This window comes from Ovis canadensis, chromosome 13 (assembly GCF_042477335.2).
Source record: "Ovis canadensis isolate MfBH-ARS-UI-01 breed Bighorn chromosome 13, ARS-UI_OviCan_v2, whole genome shotgun sequence".
Taxonomy (NCBI): Eukaryota; Metazoa; Chordata; class Mammalia; order Artiodactyla; family Bovidae; genus Ovis; species Ovis canadensis.
The window spans coordinates 94503565-94510537 of NC_091257.1; the positions used below are offsets into that span (position 1 = coordinate 94503565).

The 6973-nt window shown below is 53.7% G+C and overlaps 1 long non-coding RNA gene across 2 annotated transcripts; it reads right to left on the reverse strand.

Annotated features, from left to right (window-relative positions):
* Window positions 1-1749: 1749 nt before the first annotated feature.
* LOC138417237 (uncharacterized) lies at window positions 1750-5915 on the reverse strand. Of its 2 annotated transcripts, XR_011248045.1 has the most exons (3): window positions 5714-5892; window positions 5306-5465; window positions 1750-2090 (listed from the first exon to the last, which is right to left on the reverse strand). It is a non-coding gene; the product is annotated as an uncharacterized lncRNA (long non-coding RNA). The 2 variants fall into 2 exon arrangements; XR_011248044.1 differs by lacking the exon at window positions 1750-2090 and having other exon boundaries at window positions 4997-5465; window positions 5714-5915.
* Between the last annotated feature and the right edge of the window lie 1058 nt (window positions 5916-6973).

Consider the following 6973-nt stretch of genomic DNA (forward strand, 5'->3'; position numbering starts at 1 on the left):
GCTGGCATTTCCGGCAGAGAGACACGCCTCTGTGCTAATTAAGGTGCAGGAACGGTCCTGGATTCCATGCGACTGGCTCCAGCTGGAACCACGTGGCCATTCCTAGCCAATCACTGTGGCTCAGAAAATGCTCCCTTGTTATCGGCCAGATGCGGTCACACGTCCAGCCCTGCAGCTGGGCGTCATCATGATGCCGTCAGAGCTCGAGGGGCTACAAGTGGGGCAGGGTGGGTCTCCTGAGGCGACACAGGGGTCTGTTCCCGGAAGGGGATGTTCAGCGGGGCAGGCAGAACTGACGGATGGATGACATTATGCTTGCTGGCCCACTCAGAACGTGACGTGCAAGTGTTATCTGTGAGCTGGACTGGCCCCCATGACATGGAAGGAGGAAGCGCTATGGTGGAGTGTCTTACATTAGGCAGCCGTCTACATCGGGGAGAAACCAGGCACTGGAGTCCAGGGGAGGGCGGGGTGTGTGAGGGGGCCCGGGGCGGGAGGCAGGGGGACCCAGGCCCCGGAGTGTCAGGAGCTGTGGCTCTAGAGTCGGGCGAGGGGTGGGTCTCCAACTTCCTTCCCTCACTCTCCATCCCTCCTCCCCTCACCCTGCCCCCTCCCTTTCTTTTTTCCTTTCTTCCTCCCTCCCTCCCCAAACGTTTGTGTGCCTGCCCTGCGCCAGGCCGGCCACTGGACCCTAGGACGTGGAGATGAGCATGAGGGGGACGTCCCCTGCCTCTTAATGCTCGTGTTCTCCTGGGGGAGGGATGATAAGCAGATTAACAAATAAACGAGGCTGCTTTTGAGAGATGAGCTAGAAAGCGACTAAGGTGTGGACAGCTGCTTTCACAGGGTGACCAGGGTGGTCAGGGAGCGCTTCTTGGAGGAAGGGACATTTGAGCAGAGGCGGAATGATGCGAAGGAGCTGACCCTGGGAGAAGGAGGGGTGGGAGAGGGAAGGCCTTGAGTACAAAGAGCCCTGGGGAGGGCAGAAACAGCCAACCGCCCTCGTGGGTGGAGCCTAGGGATGGAGAATGTGCTGGAGGTGAAAGGTGGGAGCAGGAGGAGTCGGCCTGGGAAGCTAAGCCGCTGGGTCTCAGGGCCCCTGGGCGGGAGCTGAGCGCCAGTGGGTGCTGATCTAGACAGAGGGGTGGTGCTGATGGAGCCGCGGGGCTGCGGCTCTGCCTTCCAGGAAGAGAAAGAAATGATGAATGTACTTCAGGCCACTCTGGGCCAGCTGCTACATACCGTTTAGACTGACCCCATGAGAGGCACGGTCCCCATTGTACAGATGAGGAAACTGAGGCTCAGCAGAGTGAGTGGCCCTGGGCCTCTTGCCCGCCTGCAGTGGAGGCATCTTTTGAACTCGGGTCCTTGCGACTCCCAAGCTCTTCCTCCCACCCGGCGCTGCCTCTCCCCAACCCGAGGCAGGCGGATGAGGCAGCTGTCCAAGAGTGATTCATCCCTTCTCCTTCCTCCCCACCGCCCCTCCTTGCCTTTCTGGATTTCCATGTTTCTGAGCTGAAACAGGCTGGTATTTCAGTCTGTGGGGAGCGGAGTAGCAGATGGGGGTGGGGGTGTGGGCAGCACGAGGCCTGGAGGCTGAATACCCCCCAGCTGCTGAGGCTGGCAGCCCCCCACCCCCCGCCAGATGCTCCCATAGCCTAAACGACGGTGGGGGTGGCATCCACCAACGACCCCCCTTCCCAGCTCCTGAAATGGTTTTGGAGTAGGAAAGAAAATATGCTTCTCCTAGCACGTAAATGTCACTTTACTTCATGTCTTCCTTTTTTATCAGTACAATTGGAAAATAGCTGCTATCTCCAAAGGAACGGCGTTGGTCTCGTCTTCCAAATGCCACTGCATTTGGGGCAGCGTGGGGCTTAATAGAAGATTATTTTTTACAGCTTCTGCTCTCCCGAGTCTTTGAATTCTGATATCATCTTAGCCAGACACACGAGGGGGAGCGTGGAAAGTCGCTGTCATAAACGAGCCAGGCGTCCTGCGCGTTATGTCACTTTTTAGGGCCCCTTCATGAGAATCCTGAATTCCGGGGTCCTGGGGTCCCTGGCGTGGGCTCAGGCTTGAGAAATTTACTGCAGAAGAAAGATTTCTTATTTCACCAAGACATTTTGTCGTAAATGTCTGTTGATTTCTTTCTGCCCGGTCACTGCTGAAAATAAGGCCTTGATTCCCTGTGGGGACATTGCTGCCCCCTGTCCCCTCGGATCTGGCATTTTGGGTGGGGACGAAATCCCCCTTGGCCCCCTCGCCCACGCACACTGTAGGGGTGGCCAAATTGCCCGAGCCTGGCCAGCGGACATCACTCTGTCCCTGACCTACCTTGATGGTTCAGGCATGAGCGGGAAACCTAAGTCAGGCCACTTGGTTTGGGGATTTGTATAAGAATAGGAAAGAGGAATCCCACTAGGAATGGGCTGAATGGGTAAGAGGTGTACTAGGAGCTGCTGGCAACCAGATTTGGGAGAGTCTTTTTGATGCTGAGACCAACACAGAGGAAGGCAGAGCTAAAACCTGAGGGGGAGAGAGGGCAAGATGGGAGTTCTGATGGCATCCCTTGAATGCCTGGATCCAGCCATTCCTGAAGCTGATTAATTTTGCATTCGACGGTTGTACAGATTCATAAATTCAGTTTGATGGCAAGAGTCCTGACTGATGCCTATTGGTATGATCCTGGCTGCAGAAAGCAGCTGCATCTCTGAGTCGCCCCGCCCTCACATGTTGCTGCAGAGGTATGCCTCATAGCAAGGAGGAAGGGTAGGAACAAGTCGGACACCACTCCTTCCCACCCATGCAGATCCTGTGGGGGCCATCTCTGCAAGGTTCAGCTACTGCCTGGAGATCCCCAGGAAGATGTTCAAAGTATAAAGGGCAGGGCTCCCTGCTAGGACAGAGCTGGCAGCTGTGGGGGAGGGCCACGCTCGGGACTGCAGCGGGTGAGGCCGCTGAAGCCCCCTCCCTTGATTTAACACAGGGCCTCCTGGGCTACACTCAGTAAGACGTTTTCACAGAGACCTTCATTCTGCTTAGTCACTCCCAGAATTGCACTTCGACTCAGTAGATGTTGGCTAAGGACTGCCAGGTACTGGGGGTTGATGGGCTTGGGTCTGACTTCCTCTGTCTTTGTCCCTTGGTGATTGAGTAGTGTCAGCCTGGTCCCTGACCTCTCAGATCAGGGATAATACTATTGCCTGCTTCAAAGCGTAGCGAGGAGGACTCAGTGTTCAGCCCTGTGTGTGCCCAGTAAGCTGTGTCCAGCTCTTGTGACCCCGTGGACTGTAGCCCACCAGGCTCCTCCATCCATGGAATTTCCCAGGCAGGAATACAGGGAGGGGGTTGGTGGACTAGACTTCTAAGCACCAACACACCAACCGAGTGGGTTGCCGTTTCCTTCTCCAGGGGATCTTCCCTACCTGGCGGCCAAACCCACATCTCCTGAGTCTCCTGCATTGCAAGCAGATTCTTTACCACTGGGCCATCGGGGAAGCCCCGTGTTCAGCCCTGGGTCTGGCAAACAGGAAACAACTGACAAGCATTTGCCAGCAGTACTGTTCCAAAGAGGATTATATCCTAGTCCCTGTGTGTGTGTGTGTGTGTGTGTGTGTGTGTGTGTGTGTTGGGGCTGCAGATGAGAGGACAGAGCTGGCTCAGGTTTTAAAGAGAGTTATGTAGGTGGATTATTTCTAGTTGGGTGGTTGATGGTAGAATGAACACAAGCCACAAGTATACAGACAGGTGTTCAACCTAGGGGTGGGATTCGGGGAAGGCTTCCTGGAGCAGGTGAACACTGAGCTGAGCCTTGAGGATTGAACCAGAAAGGCGTAGGGCCGGATGCTTAGAGGTGTGGCATGAGGGGAAGTGTACCCAGTGTCTTGTTACCATGTCTTGTTACCGTGATGGAACACGGGCGACAAAGGGTGAACCTGGAAAGACCGCAGGGAAAGGTGGCAGCAGGCATCTGGAGCAGAGCCTGGGAGCAGTGGCAAGTCCTGAGAGGGTTTTCTAACGAGGGAGCAGATGAGCAGATTTGATCTTTAGGAGGTCTGCCCCATCCTCTGTGCAGGGGGAGGGTTGGAGGGAGAGGCGCCCTTTGAGCGGGGAGGTCATGGGTGGCATCTGGAGGTCCAGGTCCAGGCAGAGGTGATGGTCTGGAGGTGAGGGGTGGAGCCTGGCAGGAGGGGAGGAGGACTCAGCTGGACTGGACATCTAAGCACCAAGTTTCTGTCTGGTCCTTCCTATGCTGTGATTTGAAAACCCATCACATATGCCTTGTAGAGTGATGGGTTGTCCACCAGGATCTCTAAATGCTGACACCGTCTCTCCCCTGGTTATCCTCGTGTTTCTCAGCCAACCTGCCATAGCTGGACGTGTTTCACCTGGTCAAAGTTGTCTTATGTTATTTATTTTCTACCCCGCAAATACCAATCCCATCCCTGAGCTATCAATCCGATTCTTCCAGTTCTTTATACATGTATGGCCCAGGAAAGTGAAAGTGTTAATCACTCAGTTGTGTCCGACTCTTTGTGACCCCACCGACTGTAGCCCACCAGGCCTCTCTGTCGATGGGATTTCCCAGGCAAGAATACTAGAGCGGGTTGCTATTCCTTTCTCCAGGGGATCTTCCCAACCCAGGGATTGAAACTGGGTCTCCTGCATTGCAGGCAGATTCTTTACCATCTGAGCCACCAGGGAAGGCCATGGACAGCTCACCAAATGCTCTCGCACACATGATCCCAATTTGTTTCCACAGAATCCCCAGGTAGTAACTAGGATGGTTATCGTGGTGCCGACTTCAGAGATAAAAGAACAGAAGAGCTGGGAAATTAGCTGACTTGCCCAGGATCACGCAAGAAATACCTGAAGCAGGTATTCGAATCCCAGCCTTTTTTTAAAAAATAAACTTTTAAACTTTGGAATATAAACCTTTCACTACTGTCCAGTATTCTATTATTAAAGTAAATGAAAACTTAATACATATAAACTACATAAAATAATAAAACTATATTAAAGCTCACATGTAGGTTAATGTCTTCAACTTGAACACCAGTTAGGGAGTTTATTGACACTATGTGGAATTTTTGGCTTCCCAAGGTTGCTCAGTGAGTAAAGAATCCACCGGCAATGCTGAGATTCAGGAGACGCAGGTTCGATTCCCGGGGTGGGAAGATCCCCTGGGGGAGGGCGTGGTAACCCACTCCAGTATTCTGGCCTGGAGAATCCCCATGGGCCTGGTGGGCTACAGTCCACAAGATCACCAAGAGTCAGACACGACTGAAGCAACAGCACTCACACATAGTTTTTGGCAATGAAATTTTCTGCTGAAGACGAGATGTAAGCAAGTGAGAAAGTCCAAGCCGTTCATCAGCAGCTCGTGGTGTAGAAAGAGGCCAGTGGTCCTTCCTGCAGCCGGCAGGCTCTGCTCCATGACAGACACACAGGGGCTTCGCCATCTGTTGAGAAAAGCTTTGTTTTTGTCGCTCCCTCGGCTCTGGGTTTGGCCAGGATGGCCCGAGCCCCCGTAACTCCATGTGAACAGGAGGTCAGCAGCAGCCGACATCAACGCCGCTGTCACCCGTCATACGCAAGCAGCGATCACGGCAGCTTATAGTCATTTTCAAGTGCAAAACCAGAGACTCGGGAGATGTGGATTTGATCCCTCTGTCGGAAAGATCCCCTGGAGGAGGAAATAGCAACTTACCCCAGTCTTCTTGCCTGGAAAATCCCATGGACAGAGGACCCTGGTGGACTACAGTCTGTGGGGTCGCAAAGAGTCAGACACGACTGAGTGACTGAGCAGGCACCACCGTAAAAACTGCTCAAAAGCAACACGAGCAAAGCAAGTTCACAAGCCCCGGACACTGTGAGGGGAACTTAATCAGCTCAGCCCAGCTCTGTAGCCGGTCTCAGGCGTGAGGCTTCCTCCCTGACGCTCCAAGTTTACCACTTCCACCGGGATCTGTCCACTTCACTGCTGAGTGGCCCTTGTCTGTGCCTGTTTCCTGATCTGGAAAACAGGGTCACTCTAACTATAGAATTTATTTCCTCTGGCCAAAATCCCAGGGGCCTGTGGTGAGGCTTCAGTGGGATAAAGCGCATTATCTTCTTAGCCCAGTTCCCAGCCTTAGGTGAGCGCTCATGGTCAGCATTGGGCATGAGCAGACAGAGGCACCCCTTAGATTCAGCGGCCATGGTTTGCAAGGAGTATTCACATCCATCATCTCCTTTCATCCAGCCTGGCAGGTATCGCCTCCTCTGCATCGCCGGTGAGCTGCTTGAAATTCAGAGAGGCCGTGCAATTTGTCCCAGATCGCACAAATCTGTAAGCAGCTGAGCCAAGAGGGACCCTGGCCCGGCCGACTGCAAGCACCAGGGCTGGGAATGGGGTAAGGAGACCGAGGCACTCACCTTGAGCGCAGGATGTAAGGGGACACCCTAAAGTTCAGTGATCACAATGTTAGATTTGAATACAATATATGAGGTGAAGGTGAAGTCACTCAGTCGTGTCCGACTCTTTGCAACCCCATGGACTGTAGCCTACCAGGCTCCTCCCTCCATGGGATTCTCCAGGCAAGAGTACTGGAGTGGGTTGCCATTTCCTTCTCCAGGGGATCTTCCTGACCCAGGGATCGAACCCAGGCCTCCCGCATTCCGGGCAGACGCTTTAACCCCTGAGCCACCACGGAATACAATATATATATATGTATTTAAATCAGAATCAATGCCCAAAACAGAACAAAAATATATATGGCAAATAGCCACAAGGCAAAATATCAGATTCCGAAACAAAGCCGGGGTCATCCTGAGTGATTGTTTTTCTTTGGCTCAGACTCTGGCCGGCTGGGCACAGGCTGTGGGGGGCCCCGCGCTGATGGCAGGCTCCCACTGCTGGTGGCCAAGGTGGCACTGCCATCCCTGAGCCTTCATCCTCCTCCATTTGAGGGAAACAGAAGCTGTGAAC